This window comes from Candoia aspera, chromosome 2, assembly GCF_035149785.1.
Source record: "Candoia aspera isolate rCanAsp1 chromosome 2, rCanAsp1.hap2, whole genome shotgun sequence".
Taxonomy (NCBI): domain Eukaryota; kingdom Metazoa; phylum Chordata; class Lepidosauria; order Squamata; family Boidae; genus Candoia; species Candoia aspera.
In genome coordinates this window covers 155,522,059-155,542,553 of record NC_086154.1, presented here as the reverse complement: position 1 = coordinate 155,542,553, position 20,495 = coordinate 155,522,059, and the positions used below count along the sequence as shown (strand labels likewise).

At 43.7% G+C, this 20,495-nt stretch overlaps 1 protein-coding gene across 2 annotated transcripts in view; it reads right to left on the bottom strand.

Annotated features, from left to right (window-relative positions):
• Positions 1–20,198, bottom strand: part of RAB3D (RAB3D, member RAS oncogene family) — a 34,270-nt gene extending 14,072 nt beyond the window's left edge. Inside the window, exon 1 of one of the 2 annotated variants that reach the window (XM_063294433.1) lies at positions 19,954–20,198. The gene's annotated coding sequence lies outside the window, so the exon portion shown is untranslated. The remainder of the gene's footprint in view (positions 1–19,953) is intronic. The other variant, XM_063294432.1, reaches the window with a different exon arrangement.
• Positions 20,199–20,495: the final 297 nt, after the last annotated feature.

Sequence of the window (20,495 nt, the reverse complement as noted above, 5' to 3'; positions counted from 1 at the left end):
CCCAAGAGTGGCTCTTCCTCTCCCCACTCCAGGCATGGTGACAAAGCCAGGTCTTCAATCGTTTCCTGAAGACCAAAAGAGAGGAGGTTAGCCCCACTTCCAGGGGAAGGGTGTTCCAAAGGGCAGGAGCTGCTGTGGAGAAGACCCACCTCCTGGACCCCGCCAGATGGAGTTCTCTTGCAGACGGGGTCCGCAGCATGCCCTCTCTGACAAAAGTCCTCACTGCTCAACACATACTGTGATTGTCACTTAATATGAGGCAGCTCCAGATCATGAACTTCTTATTGCACAATTTAGGATCAGACTAAAGAGATTAGGGAAGACCCACAGATCAGCGAGATATGAGCTCACTAATATTCCTAAGGAATATGCAGTGCAGGTGAAGAATAGATTTAAGGGACTGGACTTAGTAGATAGGGTCCTGGAAGAACTCTGGACAGAAGTTTGCAACATTGTTCAGGAGGTGGCAACAAAATACATCCCAAAGAAAGAGAAAACCAAGAAGGCAAAATGGCTGTCTGCTGAGACACTAGAAGTAGCCCAAGAAAGAAGGAAAGCAAAAGGCAACAGTGATAGGGGGAGACATGCCCAATTAAATGCAAAATTCCAGAGGTTAGCCAGAAAAGATAAGGAATTATTTTTAAACAAGCAATGCATGGAAGTGGAAAAAGACAATAGAATAGGAAGGACAAGAGACCTCTTCCAGAAAATTAGAAACATCGGAGGTAAATTCCAGGCCAAAATGGGTATGATCAAAAACAAAGATGGCAAGGACCTAACAGAAGAAGAAGAGATCAAGAAAAGGTGGCAAGAATATACAGAAGACCTGTATAGGAAGGATAACAATATCGGGGATAGCTTTGACGGTGTGGTCAGTGAGCTAGAGCCAGACATCCTGAAGAGTGAGGTTGAATGGGCCTTAAGAAGCATTGCTAATAACAAGGCAGAAGGAGACGACGGCATCCCAGCTGAACTGTTCAAAATCTTGCAAGATGATGCTGTCAAGGTAATGCATGCTATATGCCAGCAAATTTGGAAAACACAAGAATGGCCATCAGATTGGAAAAAATCAACCTATATCCCCATACCAAAAAGGGGAAACACTAAAGAATGTTCAGACTATCGAACAGTGGCACTCATTTCACATGCCAGTAAGGTAATGCTCAAGATCCTGCAAGGTAGACTTCAGCAATTCATGGAGCGAGAATTGCCAGATGTACAAGCTGGGTTTAGAAAAGGCAGAGGAACTCGGGACCAAATTGCCAATATCCGCTGGATAATGGAAAAAGCCAGGGAGTTTCAGAAAAACATCTATTTCTGTTTTATTGACTATTCTAAAGCCTTTGACTGTGTGGACCATAACAAATTGTGGCAAGTTCTTAGTGGTATGGGGATACCAAGTCATCTTGTCTGCCTCCTGAAGAATCTGTATAACGACCAAGTAGCAACAGTAAGAACAGACCACGGAACAACGGACTGGTTTAAGATTGGGAAAGGAGTACGGCAGGGCTGTATACTCTCACCCTACCTATTCAACTTGTACGCAGAACACTTCATGCGACATGCTGGGCTTGAGGAATCCAAGGCGGGAGTTAAAATTGCTGGAAGAAACATTAACAATCTCAGATATGCAGATGATACCACTTTGATGGCTGAAAGAGAAGAGGAACTGAGGAGCCTTTGATGAAGGTGAAAGAAGAAAGTGCAAAAGCTGGTTTGCAGCTAAACCTCAAAAAACCCAAGATTATGGCAACCAGCTTGATTGATAACTGGCAAAGAGAGGGAGAAAATGTAGAAGCAGTGAAAGACTTTGTATTTCTAGGTGCGAAGATTACTGCAGATGCTGACTGCAGTCAGGAAATCAGAAGACGCTTAATCCTTGGGAGAAGAGCAATGACCAATCTTGATAAAATAGTTCAGAGCAGAGACATCACACTGACAACAAAGGTCCGCATAGTTAAAGCAATGGTGTTCCCAGTAGTAACATATGGCTGCGAGAGCTGGACCATAAGGAAGGCTGAGAGAAGGAAGATCGATGCTTTTGAACTGTGGTGTTGGAGGAAAATTCTGAGAGTGCCTTGGACTGCAAGAAGCTCAAACCAGTCCATACTCCAGGAAATAAAGCCAGACTGCTCACTTGAGGGAACAATATTAAAGGCAAAACTGAAATACTTTGGCCACATAATGAGAAGACAGGACACCCTGGAGAAGATGCTGATGCTAGGGAGAGTGGAAGGCAAAGGAAGAGGGGCCGACCAAGGGCAAGATGGATAGATGATATTCTAGAGGTGACGGACCTGTCCCTGGGGGAGCTGGGGGTGTTGACGACCGACAGGAAGCTCTGGCGTGGGCTGGTCCATGAAGTCACGAAGAGTCGGAAGCGACTGAACGAATAAACAACAACAACATGAGGCAGCTCAAAAGATCACACTCAACTTTGGGGAATTCTCAGCTTCCACACCCAGCTTCTTCTAAGGCAACTGTCTTGGTTCAAGCTGTCTTGGCTGAATCGTCATCTCCCAGATTTTAAAGTCAGCAGACCCATATACAGCACTGGTACATCTTGAAGATTTAAAGGGCTTATCCTGGAGCAACATCCACCTGGACTTGTCTCCCTGCCCTGTGGCAACTATACACATGTTGGATGATGAATTCCAGTAGTCATTAGCAGTAGGTAACAATAGTAGATAAAGGAAGGATTATATCTTTGGTAGTAATAAAACAGCTTCTGTTGCACAACCAGCTCTGAGCTTTCTGCCATGATATCTAATTAGGGAATATATAAACACACTCAGTGCATCTAATTATCCCTGATCCCTGATCTTTATTCAGTTATTTTGGATTATTATTCAGTCCCCAATCCATATCAGGTTAGGGGTGTGGAAAGATGGCAAATTTATTAGTATATGTTGATTTTACTTATGAGCTGCTTTTGCAGAATTTCTACCCTTAAATATAAAATATAAGTAATTAAAGAGAAATACATAATACTTTGAGAGGGGAGATGTTCACCTGACCTTTAGCTAATCTCCAGGAGAAATGCAGCAACTGCCCACACTGTGGATTTTACAGAGATTATCACATTTTAAAGGACTTGACATAGATCTGGTCAAAGACACCCTGCTGTTCCAAGGAATTACACTGAGTATTTAAGAGGTTTGCCAGAAACCAAACTTCATTTTTCTATAGAATTTATAGCACTGCAAAAAAGTGGGGGGCATCACATATTGGACTGGGTGCCCCAATAAAGACGTTAAACATCTGCAGCTATGTGACTTTTGATCAATTTTCAAGAACAGCAAATTTAGCCACCCAAGAGAATTCCCAAAGTGAAGGCATAAAGTTGTCAGAAAAAAATCTCAGCACCTAGATGAGGGACGAACTGGAGGTTGCTCTTTATTATTAGTGCTATTATTTTAAATCTTTATGCCCCCAAGGGCTGTAAAGTCGATTTGTGAAATTGGGCTAAAGGGATCAGGTAGGATTGCAGCTTGAACACCAGCCTCCCTGCTACGCAGCAGCCTCCCTACCTGAGCTGATGGACTCTGTGGCCAGGCTGGTAGTGGAGTTATGGCCCTGGGAGAGTTCAACCTGCCTTCTTCGGGTCCAAAGTTGGAGGCGGCTTGGGAGTTCATGGCCACCATGACAACCATGGACCTGACCCAGGTCATTGGCAGTTCAACATATAGTGGGGGTCACACATTAGATCTGGTTTGTGTCTCAGGGCAGTGGGAATGAGATTTGGAATTGGGGGGTGTTGTCATCACTCTCTGTTAGACTTGGAGTTTTCCAAGGCTGCCCCCACAGCAGGGGGAAGGGTCAATTCAAATGGTCTGCCCCAGGTACCTGATGGACCCAAAGGGGTTCCAGAGGAACGTGGGGTAGTTCCTGAAGCTCTGATGCATGGTTTGACTAGCCTTAGTTGCTGCTTGTAATGAGCAAGCAATGGCGGCTTTGGATCGGATCATGCCTAGGTGGATTCTGTGTGTGTGTGGACAGGAATGGGTCACTCCCCCTGACTTGAAGGAGGTGATAGTCCGGCCCCTCCTCAAGAGGCCATCCTTGGACCCAGCAGTACTAACAATTTCCATCCTGTTTCCGGCATTCTTTTGGGAGAAGGTTGTTGAGAAGGTTTGCAGCTCTAAAGACAGCTCTCTCTGTCTTAACCTGTTGCAGTTGGGTTTCAGGTCAGGATATAATATCGACACAGCATCGACTGTACTTGAGGATGATCTCTGGCAGGCTTAGGTTGTGGGTGGTGTGCCCATCCTGGCTTCCTTTGATCTCTCAGTAGCTTTCAATACCATTGATCGTGGTAAACTTCTAGACTGACTGAGGGGATTGGGAGTGGAAGACATGGTTCTTTGGTGGTTCTCCTCCTTCCACCAAGGTCAATTCCAGGAGGGAAGAGATCCAGCCCTCAACCTCTACTTTGCAGAGTGCCTCAGGGCTCAGCTTTTTCTCTGCTCCTATTTAATATCTACATGAAACTGTTGGGCGAGGTCATCTGTTGACACAGAGTTATGATAGCTCAGCTGTACATCCCTGCCCTGTGGAGTCCTTGGTGCTCTCTGAGCCTTGTTGTTTTGTTGCAGACGTTTCGTTGCCAGGCTTGGCAACATCTTCAGGTCGCACTGAAGATGTTGCCTAGCCTGGCAATGAAACATCTGCAAGAAAACAACAAGGCTCAGAGAGCACCAAGGACTCCACAGTTCAACCCTGAACTACAAATATTTGCTTAGATTGATCCCTGCCCGGTGCCCACCACCCCAAGTGATGACGTCAAGGTGTTTCCCCAATGCCTAGAGGCTGTGCAGGTCTGGAGGTATTAGCTTCAGCATAACCCTGACAAAACTGAGAGGCTGTGGGTTTTAAGGTCTCTTGTATCCAGGTTTTTTTTTTAATCATATGGCATAGCAGTTCGGTGTTCATGCTGCTTTTTCTTGCTGGGAAACCCTTGCGAGGTCCAGCAGCCAGATGTGTAGACTATTTAGCCGTGACAAGTCACGTTGCCCGGGGTGGACCACGAGGAGGCTAGTCTACAGTGCACCGAGTTGGGCTGAGAAGGAGTGACTGGCCCAAGGTCACCCAGCCGGCTTTCATGCCTAAGGCAGGACTAGAACTCACAGACTCCTGGTTTCTAGCCCAGCACCTTAACCACTAGACCAAAGTGGCTCTCTCCTGTATCTAGTGATTTTCCATCATTGACTCTAAATTGGGTAACACTCCCCAGGCAGAATTGGTGTGCAATCTGGGGGTTCTCCTGGACTCACACTCCTGCTCAAAGAGCAGGTGGCAGCCATAGCTAGGAGGGCCTTTGTGCAATTACATCTTATGCACCAAGTGTGCCCATTCCCAGACTGGGAGGCACTGCTCACAATCACTCATGCCTTAATCACTTCTCGGCTGGATTACTGCAGCTTCCAGTTTTAGTTTATGCTTTCTACTTTTTGGTCTCTGCTTTACAAGAAACTTGAAAGTACTGATCAAAGATCCAACTCCTAAATGTTCTATCTTCAAACATTGCTTTTCCATTCCAGCATAATTGGAATCCTTTAATCTTTAACCTTTATATGTATAACCTTATTATGGTTACAAATCCATACACATGTGCAACTTGGAGTAAGCCCCCCTGATTTTAATGGGAGAGGATGGCACTGCTGAAGTCTCTACCAACTTTCTTCACATCTACCTTGAAACCAACTATGTCTACATGTAAGGACTGCACTCACCCTGAAGCCTGCTGAGTTTGGTCTTTAATTTTTCTTTGCTTTTGTTAAAAAAATTAAAAATGTTCTTCTTGAGTCTGGGTAAGTCAAAGGGTTAGATATTAAGCCATGAATCTTGACTTTTAATGAAGAATACATTTTGTAGGTAACATTGGTTAAAATATTCTGCCTTTCGCACATCAGCAGGACACTTACAGTAATAACAACAGTAACAATAAAATGCCCATATATATATGTGTATCCTCAAATGAGAAATCCTATTGCAACAGCTGCTGATGTAAGACAAGCTTCTCTTCCTCTTCTCTTTGCAAACAAAGGCAGTACAGAAAGCCAGGAGGAAGGACTCCAACGGCAGGCAAGCTCCATTCCTCAGCTCCATCCAGCGTCCCTCCCCAGGTGTATGCTAGAGATAAAGAAAGCATCTAGGAGGAGTCAGGGATTTTGTTCTACCAGCTTGAAAGTAAGCAGGAGCCAGGTTATCTCACCCTGTCTTGGCACGTCCTAGTTAGCAAACATTCACATGATTTTGAAAATCCACCCAGGAGCACTGACTGCCCCTTGACGTTGCTTGCACATCACTGAGCCCAAGAAGAGAAGGGCGATTCTCTGTGCAGGTATCACTGAAAATATATTTCTAAGAAAGAAAACACACACACACACACACACACACTTCCAGCATTGTCTCATTCTCCTGAAGCAATCATTGGTGAATGGCAATCACTCATTTTTACAGCAGATGGCCAAGCTGGGCCTGCCCATCATACAGGTAGTCCTCAGTTAACAACCATTCATTTAGTGATGGTTCAGACTTACGACAGCGCTGGAAAAACCAACTTACAAGCGGTCCTCACATTTACAACCGTTGCAGTGTCCCCACAGTCACATGATCACCATTTGGGTACTTGGCAACCAGTTTGCATTTATGACCACTGCAGCATCCCATGGTCACCTGATTGCCGTTTTCAACCTTCCTGGCCAGCTTCTGGCAAGCAAAATCAATGGGGAGCCGCGTGATTCAGTTAACCACTTGGTTTGCTTAACACCCATGGTGATTCACTTAATGACCACTGCAAAAAAGGTTGTAAAATAGGGTCAGGTTCACTTGGTCACTTGGTCAATGATCGCTTCAATTAGCAACTGAAATTCTAGTCCCAACTGTGGCCGTTAAGCGAGGACTACCTGTAGTGACTTCTACATTACAATGTAGATGAGGCAACTTTAGTCATGCCTGAAAGGCCTATCCCAGGAAATCATTTGCAAAGGGAGAGTAAAGAAATGGGGTTTGGTGATACCACTGGAGGAGCTAAACCTGCCTCCCAAAGTGCAATGTGAGGGACAGGTTCTATTTTCTGCCCACTGCCCCAAACTGAGGTTTTTTTGGGAGGGGGCAATATGGCACAACTGAAGCCATTCGAAAGCAGACCAGCCTCTATTGCACATCCAAACCACTTCTTAAGGGAGCCCATTAGTCAGCTTGGGGGAAGAGGAGGGGATATTTTTGTCAAAACTAAGTACCCCTCTTTACTTCTAAAGCTATCACTATAGCAGGATGCTTATTCATATATGCAGCCCAGACAGCCAGAATAGAAGCTCCAGAATTGCTTTGAATTCTGGTTACATGTCTAGATTTTAGAGGCTCTTTAATGGTTTGGTCTTGCAGGCTTCCTTGTGAGGGAGGGTACAATCTCCACTCCGATCAGTCCATTGCAGTAGTACCTTGACTGCTGTCAGGAATGACACTGCATTCTTACACACAACATGCTTTTCTCTTAGACCTTAAACCATGTTAGAGGCATGATCTGTTATAGCCATTCCATTCCATTCCATAAAATTAGCAACAAAATCTCTTCCCAGCCAAGACATTGACTGTTTGCTGTATCATTTATATTGTAAGATTATGATTTCAGGGTACTGAGGAGAAGAGCAGATCACCGTATCACAATTCAGCCTTCCCTCCATGCACTTCCTTGGCAGCTGCAAGTCAGAAGGAATTCCATGTTGGCAATACGGCCCCTCCTTTCTTCAGGCCCATGGCAGAATATACAAGCTGCCAGAGGGAAGCTGGCATTTTCTCTGCACCCAGCAGTTAAAAAAAAAAAAAAAGCAGACTAGCAACTTTTCAGGTTTATTTATAAGAAGGTTATACAATGGAGCTATTAATACTATTCACAGGTTTTAAAACAGGTTAACCATTCTTTATAGCATGCTAATGGGGATGTACAGCCTGGTTGTACTTGGTCTCTTCCTTCTTGGCAAGGTTCTCACAGCAGAGGCTGTAATCCAACCAGTCAAACTGGTTTGGCCCTCTGTGACAAAGAGCCATGCAAAAAAGCCACTTTTCTCGTTTCCTGAGCTTTATCAGCAAACAGGCCTACTAATTTCTAGGTGCTGAACAAAAGCAAAGATCAAAGGAATGCTGGGAGAGGAACAGGCTCTGGCAGTGAATTCTCTACCAAATCCTGTCCCTCCCCCCACCTGCTAATAAGGTTTTAAAATTGACATTGTCTTTTTTGCATTAGATCTCAATCAGATACAGTAACAGAGCATATAGAAAGATGATGAATCAGGTTAAAGTAGTAGCATTGTTGGAACACCTCTGTAAGCATTGGCAGAAGCAATCTCTGGTATCTCTAGCCAGAAATATTTCTTGCACCTGAATGTAGAAAAGCCTTTACTAAAATTCTGGAGAGCCAATCCCAGTGACACTTGGCAACTCTTGGGGAAATAGCTAATAGGTTTAGTTCCTCTCACTGGAGAGGGCACTTTTGATGCATTCTTCCTCAGTTATGCACCTTATACCCTGAAGTTTCTAGAGAATCCAGTGGGCTGTGGCAACATTCAGCATTCCAAGGAAATAAACATTACAGACAGTGAAGAAGTTACTTGGGTCAGCCAACAAAATACCACATTCCTCAGACTCCAGCTCACCACAAAGGAACCACCTTAAATTTGAAGACCTCCAAGTAGAAATAGCCACCATTTACACCTGGAAGAAAGAACCGCAAATTACTACAATGAGACCCTCCAAGGTTTCTTGCAATAATACAGATGTTCATGGGAGGTCAACACTTTTTGGAAGAGCATTATCACCTAATTAAGAATCTTGTAGCACCTTAAAAGTTAGACGGACAGAACTGAAGTAATCATTTCGGTCACTGACCAAGCCTCTGCTCAGTGCAAGGATCCAAGTAAAAGCAATTCAGACAGATGATCATTTAGTCTTCGCCTGAATGCATCCCATAAGCTGGAGCCTACCACCTCTCTAGGTAAGGGGTTCCACTATCAAACTGCTTGTATTGTTAGAAATTTTCTCTAACACTCAGCTGGAATCTGCCTTCCTTCAAAACAGATCCATTATTCTGTATTTTGTACTCTAGGACAAGAAAGAACAGGCTACAACCTTCTATATAACATCCTTTTAGTTGTCTTTTCTCAAGGCTAAACATACCCAGTTCCTTTAATCTCTCTACAAGGATTTAGTTTCTAAATGCCATCATTGCCTTTCTCAGGACTTATTCTAATTTTTATGAATGCTCCTCAAAATTTGGAGCCCAGAACTGGGCCCAGTATTCTAGATGGCATCTGACCCAAGAAGAATAAAGTGGAACAATTAAGTTCCCATGATTTGAAAACTATACTTTTGTTGTTGCAGCCTAAAACCACAGTTACCTTTCCTGCAGACACATCACACTGTTGGCTCACGTGAGTGTGCAATCAATTACTATTCCAGTATCTTTTTCACATATAGTATTGCCAAGTCAGATATCCCTCACCTCATACTGTATGTATGCACTTGGCTTTTGTTTCCTAAGTGAATTTGTCTCTGTTAAACCACGTTGTTACTTCAGTCCATTTCTCTAACCAACTGAGATTATTTTGAACTGTATTCTTTCTTCTAGAATATTAGTTCTCCCATCCCAAGATATATTGTGTCTATAAAATAGTCTACTAAGTCAGTCTACTAAGAAAATCTCATGACTAATAATGGGGTAAGGTTAGTCTGGCAATAATTGTTAAGTACAAATCCATGCTGACTTCTAATAATTACCATATTATTTCAATGTAATTACAGTTTGATCTCTTTATGATCTACTCCGGAATCTTCCCAAGTATCAATATCAGATTGTTTAGTCCTCTTTTCCCCCTTATTTGATAGTACAGAAAAATATTTGCCCTCCTCCAGTCATCTGGTATTTCACCAGTTCCAGGACAATTTTTCTCCATTTAACAGATGTTTATTGCATCAGCTTTGTGATTAGCACTCCCACTTCATCAAATGCATGAACTACTTGGTACTGTAATTGTATGTGGAAATGACCTTGGGAGACAGGAAGAAGAGCTGTAGACTGTCTTGTAAAAGGTATCTCGGTCCACAGAAGGAGAGGGAGGAGCATGGGAAGCCTTTCAGAAGGGACCCTCCCTAGTTTTCCAGAGAGTAAAAGGAGAGGAGGGGAGAAATACTTTCAGTCTTGCATGATTCTGTTTAATGTAACCTTATAATAAAGGTAGTGCTGATGCTATTGGTTGCTCTTCTTGTCTGGGCTACCTCAAAGCTAACAGGTACCTACCAATATTTTGCCCCAATGTACCCAATATTTTGTCCTAATGTAATCTCTGCTTATGCAAAATAGACACAAGGATGGACTGGTTATAAATACACTAGAAAGCAATTGGATGAGTTGAAGAAGTTAGTCAGTGAAAATGGCACAGAGAGGAAGCTGAAAAGGTGAGGCATAGAATGGTATACTGATTCGGTGCCAGACAAGGAATAAAGAAACTCAGCATCAAATATTTACTGGGTAATCCTGCCCATTCCTGTTTCTCAACCTAATCTACTCCAAAGGATTAAAGAAAAGATAAAATGGAGGCAGGGTGAGATGAGGTATAGTTACTCTGAGCACTTTGGAAAAGGGCAGGGTATAAGTTCATTGAATACAAGGAGAGGAGGGGCCTGCTATATTATCACAGAATATTCTACAAGAAAATCCTCCCCTCTTCTGCTGCCTCAAGAACATTCACTTTACTACATAGTGACTGGCATTTTTAGAAGAAAACTAAAGGGTGGTATCTCAACATCCTAGTGCAGTGTTCCTCAACCTTGGCCCCTTTAAGACGTGTGGACTTCAACTCCCAGCCATGCTGGGAGTTGAAGTCCACACATCTTAAAGGGGCCAAGGTTGAGAAACACCATCCTAGCGTATACCCACTTGGTAAGGAATGCTGAAGGTAAGGCTGCCAGGCTTCACGCCGTTGTAAATTATGGATCACCAGGCACTATACCCTCATGTTGCATGGCTGATATAAAACACAATTTCCTAATTTGTACAGAAAGAGAGACAACTTACATCACAGAGAACAAAGAAAAGAAAATCTAACACAAATCCTGGCTAGACTTTTAAGCCCTTTTTTCTTAGAAACTGCACTACCCAAAGCATTCAGTTTTCCTGGACTTCCCACTTCCTGGGGATTCCAATAAGTTAATTCCGATGCTGGGAGGGAGTGGGAGCAAATTCCTCTCCCTTCTTCAGCCTCAGGCACAGCTTCTGCAGTTCTGGTCCCAGATCTGCTCTTCCAACTTAGCTTGGTATGAGCATGAGCCACCCGCTTATTCAGGAGTGCAGGATCCCACAACGTTACCCTCAACCCCTCCGTATCCAGCAGCTAATACAACCTCTGCCCACGTCTCCTGGCTCCACTTCAAAAGCAGTGTTTTCTGTCTTGCCCTGGCATGCATCCTGGGCTTCAAGCAGTTCCCCTCACTCCAACTGGCCGCTGTGGTGGGAACACCTTCTCCCGTTCAGGCACTGCCCATATCCTCCCCACTTTTTCCCCTACTAGTTGATGGAACTTGCAAAGATGGACTGTTCTTTAAAAAAAACCCAGCAACCTAGTGAAATTGGCAGAAATTCTGCCAAGTTCCCCTTCGGTGGGAGCAAAAATGATAGAACTGTGTTTTCTTATTCCATTTTTTTAACCAGTCCAGGAGGGGTAAAGAAGCAAGGGAATCCAACCATCAAGGCCTGTGGGAGACACAGTCCAGATGAAACAACAGACTATTGCTGAGGCCAAAGCAAAGCAAAGCATGGAAATTCAGAAAGGAATTTCTTAAACTTGGTTACACATGGGAAACAAGCTGGTAAAGGTTGCAACTACCAACATTTTTCTCTATAACCAAAGGGGAGGCTGGTTAATCTTAATCTGACTGCTTGTGACAAAAAGACATTTTTCCCTTGGAAATGTGCATTCTGTGCTTGGCTGGCTGTGCATATCTGAACTTGCCTGACAAACAAGGCAGCCACATTTACAACAATACCGATGCTCCAGGGGTTAAGCTCTAGACTTCCTCCTCCCACCCTTCTCAATTAATATATCACATGGTAGGTCTCTTGATGGCCTCCAGCCCTCAAAAAGAATCCAGTTATAACTAATCCTACCACAAATATCTTCCTTACCAGCAAGTTTGGCTACTTCCACCAAACCACCCATGTCTCTCTCCCAGCAAAATATGTTGGAAGAGATCTGTAACCCACATTTCCCAGCATGCTGATGGGAACATACTCTTTTTCTTTGATGTTAATGTTCTGTTAAGTGCAGCCAAATTGCTTTAATTTGTGCTGAATGTCAGCCACAGAGAACATAGCAGAAAGTCTTGCTACTGTAATTCAAAGACCGAACAGGTATTTCAATCATGTTAAATGTTCCATATGAAGTGATCTCAAGTATACAGTAGTACACTGAATTGGAAGCTAATCTGCAAAAATGCTGCAGGCTGGAATAGAAATTGATTCAAAGGACTAAGCTTTCAGCCAAATCCATGCCCTCTCTTCTTGGGAGGCTCAGCTCTGTGATTATCATGTTGTCCATCACCGCCCTTGTATTACAGAGAGGTTGAGGGCACCAGAAGCATCTTAGCCTTCTTTTTCACAGACAAAATTGGTGTTTTTTTTAACTGGCCAATACAAAACCTGCACTAGTGAGAATGTATATTTTTTCCTCTTTCATATTCTACCTTGCAGCCAATAATATTTATACACTGCATGGGTAGTATCTCAAAAGAATATCAGACCAAGAAAAATCCTCATTATTTCCAAAATCCTCATATTTTTACACTACAAATAATGTGCCGGGACTTAAACAAGTCACTGGTATTTAGTGGCAAAAACAAATCCCTTCATTAGATCTGTGAACCAACAGCAATGGTACCTTATATACACAGTTCAGATAAACTGGACAATAAACAAGGATGGGTGAAATTCAGTAGGGGTGCAATAACTACAGACTATCAAACCTAACTATTCGTTGGAACATGTATAGACACCATGTGATTCCTGCAACACCAATTGGTCGCTGACAGCTTTTTGCTATGGCAGAATCATTCATCACCACTGGCAAAAATCCAGGTTCTGGTGGCCATGAATAAACTAAATATCAATATTAAACCGGCATTAGTAATATTAACACATAAAAATATAATATCACAATACATTTTTGCCTACAAAATACCAATTCATGATCTACACAAAATAAAACGGACCCAGTTCCCAAGCTAGGAAATTTAAGTGTCCTTTTTGGTCAGAACATGGTGCATCGATTGTATCCCCAAAGGATATTCTCAGATGATTTTAGAGAAAATGAAAGACGATTCCTCCAGGGACTTATGCTGTGTAGTACAGTCCAGTGCAGAATTTGACAAGGATTCAATTTGTTCATGTTTCATTTTTGGCCTTTATTCTTTTCAACCAAAACAAACAAACTAAAGAAAACAAGTTTCCAGCTTACATTTTTCTATTTCTCCCGATAAAAAAGGCATAAAGTGGCAAGCTCGCAGACAAGATTCCGAATGCTTCAAATCCCATCCAATCCATCTATGCAGTAGAGGCAATATGTGTATGTCTGCATGAGGATGCAGAAATCAAGTCGATGAAAAGCCCACTTGCTCTGTGTTCCTAAATCAAATTACTGCCCCATAAAGCAAAACAACAAGAGAGGCTTCAGGGCTTTTTTTCTCAGCCCAGCTACCAAGGAAACCAAAGCTGCAGCCAAGGCCTGCTCCTTATCACAAATGACTCTGCCTCTCAGCTGTGACTGCTCCTCAACAAACATTAAACACAGCTTCATTTCTGGTATGCTCTTCGAGGATAGCCTTTTCCCCTCAGGAAGCCTGAAAGGTGCTCTCAGGATGTGTTCTGAAAAACCACTGGCTCTCGCTCATGCCAGAAGGAAGGTGGACATTTGGAGAACTCCTCCCTAAGCCAGCTCTCTGCACTAACAGATCTCCTACCACTTTGCTGCCAGTGTTTTGGCTTCTCACCCAGGCACCCAGCCAGCAAAGCAGCAACTCCCCTTTCTGTTGATCCCTCAGACCAAAACTGAACATTTATGCACAGCACCAAGTCAGACTATAACATTCTCTGGTTGTGCCCAGATAATGCAGGTGTATTTGTGGGTTTCATAACTGGCACAAGAAGATAAAAAGGGCTTGCAGGATTTAAGTCCTGTCTGCTCTCTTAAACTATCTGGAACTCTAGCAAGACCTTTTTAGATGACAAATGGAAAGTGCTGATTATTGTCTTCTCACATACAAACAGATTGATCCCATTTCAAGGAGGATCCACTCTCACTTTAAACTGGACCTCCACTGCCAGTCCCCCTATTTTCCTAAGGGAAATATTAATTAGTCTATTGATTAAAATCTAATTTGACTTGGCTCATGCTAATATATCAACCATGAACTGCAAGTCAGAATTCACTGGATTCACACATCATGTTATGCCCAAAGCAAATCACAGTTTAGCATGTTGCCCATCCAGGCCTTACAAACTACTGCTGTTCTGGGAGACTTTATCATGTCTCCCAGGGCAGCAGGGCTTCTTGCCATGTGAAGCCCAAGAGAAAGGTTTTCCCTCATTTGGACAATAAACCACAAGAGATTATTTTCTTCTTCTCAATTAAAAAAAAACTGTCTTGGAAAATCTGTGATTAGCAAACATAGCAATCTTATTTCTACAAAATGCCCCAAAAGAAATTTATTTATTTATTTATTTATCAAATTTGTCACCACCCATCTCCTCCCACCAGAGGGACTGAAACGGTGCTTCATCAAGGTAACACCTAGTAGCTCACTTTTTTTTAAAGTACCAGCTTCCACTGACAACAAGAAAAGGACATCACGGATGCTACTATTTTAATGTTAAACATGCGTTTGTGAGCTGCTCTGGAGGACACGTCAACCCAGCAAATGCATTAATCCCCTGTCTTTCCGGAAGGAACCCAAGATTCTCCTTCCCTTCCCCGCCACTGAATCCTCCCAAGAACCCTGTGGACATGTTAGGCTCAGAGTCAAGGACTAGCCCAAAGTCATCCAATGTGATTTTGTGGAAAACTGAACTGGGATTTTATTCTAACATTACAGTAACTATACCAGACAGACGGAATTAATCAAGTCTGTCTTCAACCCCAAAGAGGTTCCATAGCAGTAGACAATGTATTAATATAGCAATAAAAATAATTAAGCTCAGAAATGGGAAGAAACATTTCAACACACACACCCCTAATTCCACCAACCAGGCAGCCAGACAATGGGAGCTAAAACGGGCAGTCACAAAAATGCCTACTTGTTGTCTGAGAGGGGCTCTATGGGTTGGAAGGAGCATGTTCTCCATCGAGGGTCCAGTTACAATGACAGAAACTTTTGCTGCTTGAACTGCGTCACCTGCAGTGTTTTTACCACTGTAGACTGTAAAGAGGAAGCCCCAAAAAGGAAATGGTTTGCCTTGAAACCATTTCAACTGAAGTCCCTTTTTCCTCAGGACGAAATCCACCTCTTTTAAACCAACATTAATCTACTGCATTAATTATTTCCACTGCTGAAACCAAGGAAGGGAGAAACAGAAAGAGTACTGATAGATTAACAAACACACACAAACTCACTCCCACAAACTTCTAGTACAAACTAGGCCTGCTCTGAAAGCAGCAGATAATTTGCTGCTTTGAAACTACCACCTCCAGACCTTCTTATATACAGAAAAACAGTATCTTTAAAACAACATAAATAGAGATTAAAATAATAAAGTAAGTTAAAACTGTTGCCAACATGATGTCTACATGCCTGGGCATTACAAAGTTTTGATTGCTAAGTGTGCTTAGGATATTCCCTTCCCACAGAAGCCCAAGCAACCTAACAAGAACAACTGAAAAAAAATACACAGACATCTTTATTATAACTAGTCCATAAATAACAACAAATTAAAACTTTCCATTGTCGGTTTAAGGGAAAAAAACACAGTCTATGCTCAGATTCATGTAGGGTCCTCTTAGCAGAGATTTCTGCAGTACTAGCATCACCACTGAAATGATGCTGTTATGAATCTTCACAGATTTATCATAGTATAATGAATGAATTTCACACTTTTCCAGTGAGTACCAACATTCTAGGGATGTATTCTTTTTAATAATTTCTTAGACAAACAATTCCTTCAAATCCCTTAGTTACAGGTCTACAAATATTAGCTTGATATTGGTGGCCCACCAAAAATTTGTGAAAACAGAGCCTTGCTATGGCAAGGATTGGGTTCTCCTATCCAACCTCATTCTAAATTTTGACATTTCAATGTGAGACTATAAAGGAGCCCCTGCTCCCTTTTGTGCTGCAGGCTTGGAGTTGGAGAAAGGAGGATAATTTCTAGAACTGTGTAGAGCGCTGTAGCATGAGCAAAACCTCTAGCCTCCTCTCCAGTTGGGTAGCAGTGATCTCCATTGTTGTGCTAATTCAGTACAAGGGCAGGAAACCTGATGCTCTCCCAATGTTTTGGTCTATCACACTCACAAGTCTTGGCACCTAACAGGCTTGGACTGATAAGAAATCCAAAACATCTGGTAGGCACTAAGTTTCCTGTCCTTGCCTTGGTGTCATTGTGGGGCCAATGACACCAACAGAACCCTCCAAAAAACAGGAGCAAAACCACAAAACCCAGCTGTCCTTTCTGAAAGTGGATATGAAGCAAAGGTTTGTTGTTTGGCAGCTGTACTCTTGGACTAGATAGAGTTTCTATCCTTTCTAAGACAATTGCAGTGATGGTGTAGCAAAACCAGCACAGCCTTCCTCTGAACCCTGGAGTTGGGGAGGAAGCTGGGATCTCCATGCAGTTGACCCAGATCTCTGAGATTGCTCAAGATCCAGATCCTAAGATTGGGAGCAATTTGGGTGCTCATAATGTTTAGCAGAAGGAAACACAATATTATTCACGATGTTATAATGCACATAGCCATTCACACCAGCTGTTCAAATCTGATTCTCCGAGGACACTGCTCAGCTCTACATGTTGTTACAATTAAACTGAATTCTTACCAATCATATCTGAATAGAAAATTAGTGGCAAAGCATTCTGTCATTGTACCTTTTCATACAAAAGAGGACTCCTCTATGTTGCTAACCTTTAGCCAGCATTCAGACCTTCCTTACTATCTATAGATTACTTCAGTGGTGGTCAGGAGTGAAGTGCTAGTGAAGAAGGCTGCATCATGGGTTGTCTCATTAAGATAATGGGGTTTAAATATCCCAGGATGTCTTTGGGAAGGACACAATGGTATGAAAGAGAAGAGTCAAAGGTAACAGGATTTAATTGACTTCCAAGGAGCTATGCTAAAAGGAACTAGTCTGCAATACCTGAGTCCTTAGCTAGGACATGGGATAATAAATAAGATTGCCCTTGAGCATATTTAAAGTCTGTTCCTCTTTCTGTAAATAACGACAAAATTCTCAAACAGACTGTATCAGAGGAGGAGTTTTTAAAAGAGCAAGAAACTTCCAGGCAAGCTTAAATCATGACATCCTGAAAGCCAGAAAGGGATCACAGCAGCCGAGGGTGATGCTTGGAGGTGGGGTTTTGAAGCAGGCATGGTAAAATTGTACTTGGACTATATTATTTGAACCAGCAAGGAGAGAGAAAACTAGGCCAGTGTTTCTCAACCTCAGCAACTTTAACATCTGTGGACTTCAACTCCCAAAATTCCCCAGCCAGCATGCTGGGAATTCTGAGAGTTGAAGTCTAGGTAAAGGTAAAGGTTTCCCTTGACGTAAAGTCCAGTCGTGTCCGACTCTAGGGGGCGGTGCTCATCTCCGTTTCAAAGCCTTGGAGCCGGCGTTGTCCATAGGACACTTCCGGGTCATGTGGCCAGCATGACTCACGGAACGCCGTTACCTTCCCGCCGAAGCGGTACCAATTAATCTACTCACATTTGCATGTTTTCGAACTGCTTGAAGTCTACACATCTTAAAATTGCTGAGGTTGAGAAACACTGATCTAGGCTACAGTATTTGTCCATGACAGGTTGGTTTCTTTATCCAAGCAAGGAATTGTTTTCTACAGAAGGTATTCATTTCTTTAGATCCCAATCTGCTGTATAAGATACAGTTCAAATACAGTTTTGCCATTTCAGTAAGAAATAGGCCTTAACTTAGTTTCTGATCACTTTGTTGGGTTTACGTCAATATTAGGATATTCCTCTAATTTTCTACTATGGTTTATGGACTTTGGTTTGGATTTATACTTCATGTGAAGTCACCTTTTGTTTATCATGGTGTGCTAAGCAACCATAACTTGCTATTTTTCTATAATACCCAGGCTTCACAAGCCATAATAGCTAGCTTCACACAACATGCTAAGCCAAAAATAAACCCCAATCACATTTTGGCTTAGCCCACAGAGTGTGAATCCAGCATTTGTGACTGTTCTGTAATATTGCTCTTCTGTTTCTGTCCTCCCAAACCAAGGTAGATTAGAAAAACAACACAAAAGCAAAACCCAAGCCAAAATGTCAACTGTACAAAATTATGAGAGAAAAGAAAGGCCTAAATGCATCATCTTATCTGCACACTCCACCCAAGCGGTCTTGACTCCAGGAATGCCATGTTTCAGTGCTCAAAAGCCAGGAAGAGCCATTCATTTGTGCAGGTGCCTTGCCTATTTCTAATGGTCATCGATGAGAAGACTGCAGATATTGACAGCTTCCAGGACCATCACACCAATGAAGTTGCCAGAAAAAAACAGACTCATTAGATCTGTCCTGTTAAAAGCACAGAAACTGATCAAGAGGGAAAGTGTTTCAATCATCCTTGTGGCTCTTTTAATGGTCTTTTACTAGTTCTGGAGGAAATTCCACACTGGCTTTGCTCTTGCAGCAGTGCTGAGCACATGTCAAAGATTCATTGAGAGGAAGGAGTAGATTCCAGTCTCCAGATCCCCTACACTTGGCTCACAATTGCGACAGGACCAGATCCCCTTGGACTAAGACATACTAACTTCATAACAGAGGCTACTACAGCATTCCCCAACTTGGTGCTGTCCAAATGGATTAGATTAGAACATGCAGAAAATTTACCAACTGACTGTGCAAGCTGTGGATAATGACCATTGTAGTCAAACACATCCTGAAAGTGCCAGGCTGGGGACCGCTGCTGTTTTAGGCTCCTCCAGCCAGGGCCGCAACTAGGGTCTGTATCACCCAGGGCAAACATGGATTCCACACCCATTTTGGAGCCCCCCCCCAGTGCTCATTTTGGCACCCGCCCCCAGGGCACATGCCCTGCTTGCCCCCCCTAGTCGTGGCCCTGCCTCCAGCGGTTTTGGAATAGCCACTAGCCTCCAATGAAGGGATGGTCCCCACATTTTCCCCCGCCACCCCACTTTTTTACTGAGAAAGTACAGAATAGCATCTTGACACATTCATGCAGGAACACTAGGATTGTAAATAGAGGACAAATTCAAAACTCTGCCGATGTTGATTTGGTAGTGCTTTAACTACATAAACCCTGAACATGAAAAGGAGGAATAATCCCATGCCTTTAGTTTTATTACCCTCCTTTTCAAAGAGGGACTCTAACTGATGTTTGCAACTGACCAGGAGGCAATGGATGGATGGCTACTCCCCAGTCCCCAGATTCGTGACTCCGGACTGAACGAGAGCCAAACCAGAGGACCTTCCTGCGTCAGCCACAAGAGAATCGCATTCGCCTTCCCTCTCCGGGGAACCCGGGCGCGCCCAGTCAACACACCCCGAAGAAGGTCGCACCCGGGCAGCTCGCAGTTGCAGCCCCGCTTGGCGAACTGGGGAAGCGGAAGCAACTCCCAGCGCTGAGCAATGCCAGCTGCCCGGGATACCAGCCCGGCGTTGCAACTGGCCGTTGGGCTAGTAGCAGAAGCAGCCAAGATCACCGCCGACCTACCTTGCTTGGCTGCGGTGCGTACGGACCGAGCCTGGCTCTTCCCACAGACTGGAAGCTGCTGTGCTTTTTGGGCCGGATTTCGGAGCTCTAGGCGGCGGCGGCGGCGGCGGCAAGCAGCAGCTCCTGGTCTGCACGGGAGAGCAAAGCCACCCACGAAAAAGGAAGGCGTGCCCGAGCCGTCTTTCCGCAGCCGACCTCACCAACCGACTTTCCACATCATCCAACCACTCCCACCTGGAGCGGGTCCGGAGCTCCTGCCTGGCCGCCTGCCGGCCCTCCCCTCTGGATTGGATGACGGTGCTCTGCCTGGAAGCGGAACCAGGATGCCGGGAGCTCCGGGGGGACCCTTCCAGGCGCTGTCCTCGAATTCTTACTGGTTTTGACCTCCCTGCTGTCACTACGGGAAAATCTCATTTTCCTCGTGGCAGGACCTCACCGGTAGTACAGCAGGAACATGATTTTAGACTGCAGTCTCTATAGTCGCTTCCTGGTCTGGGAGAAGGTCCCATCGAACTCCGTGTAGTCGTTCGCACATAGTGTAA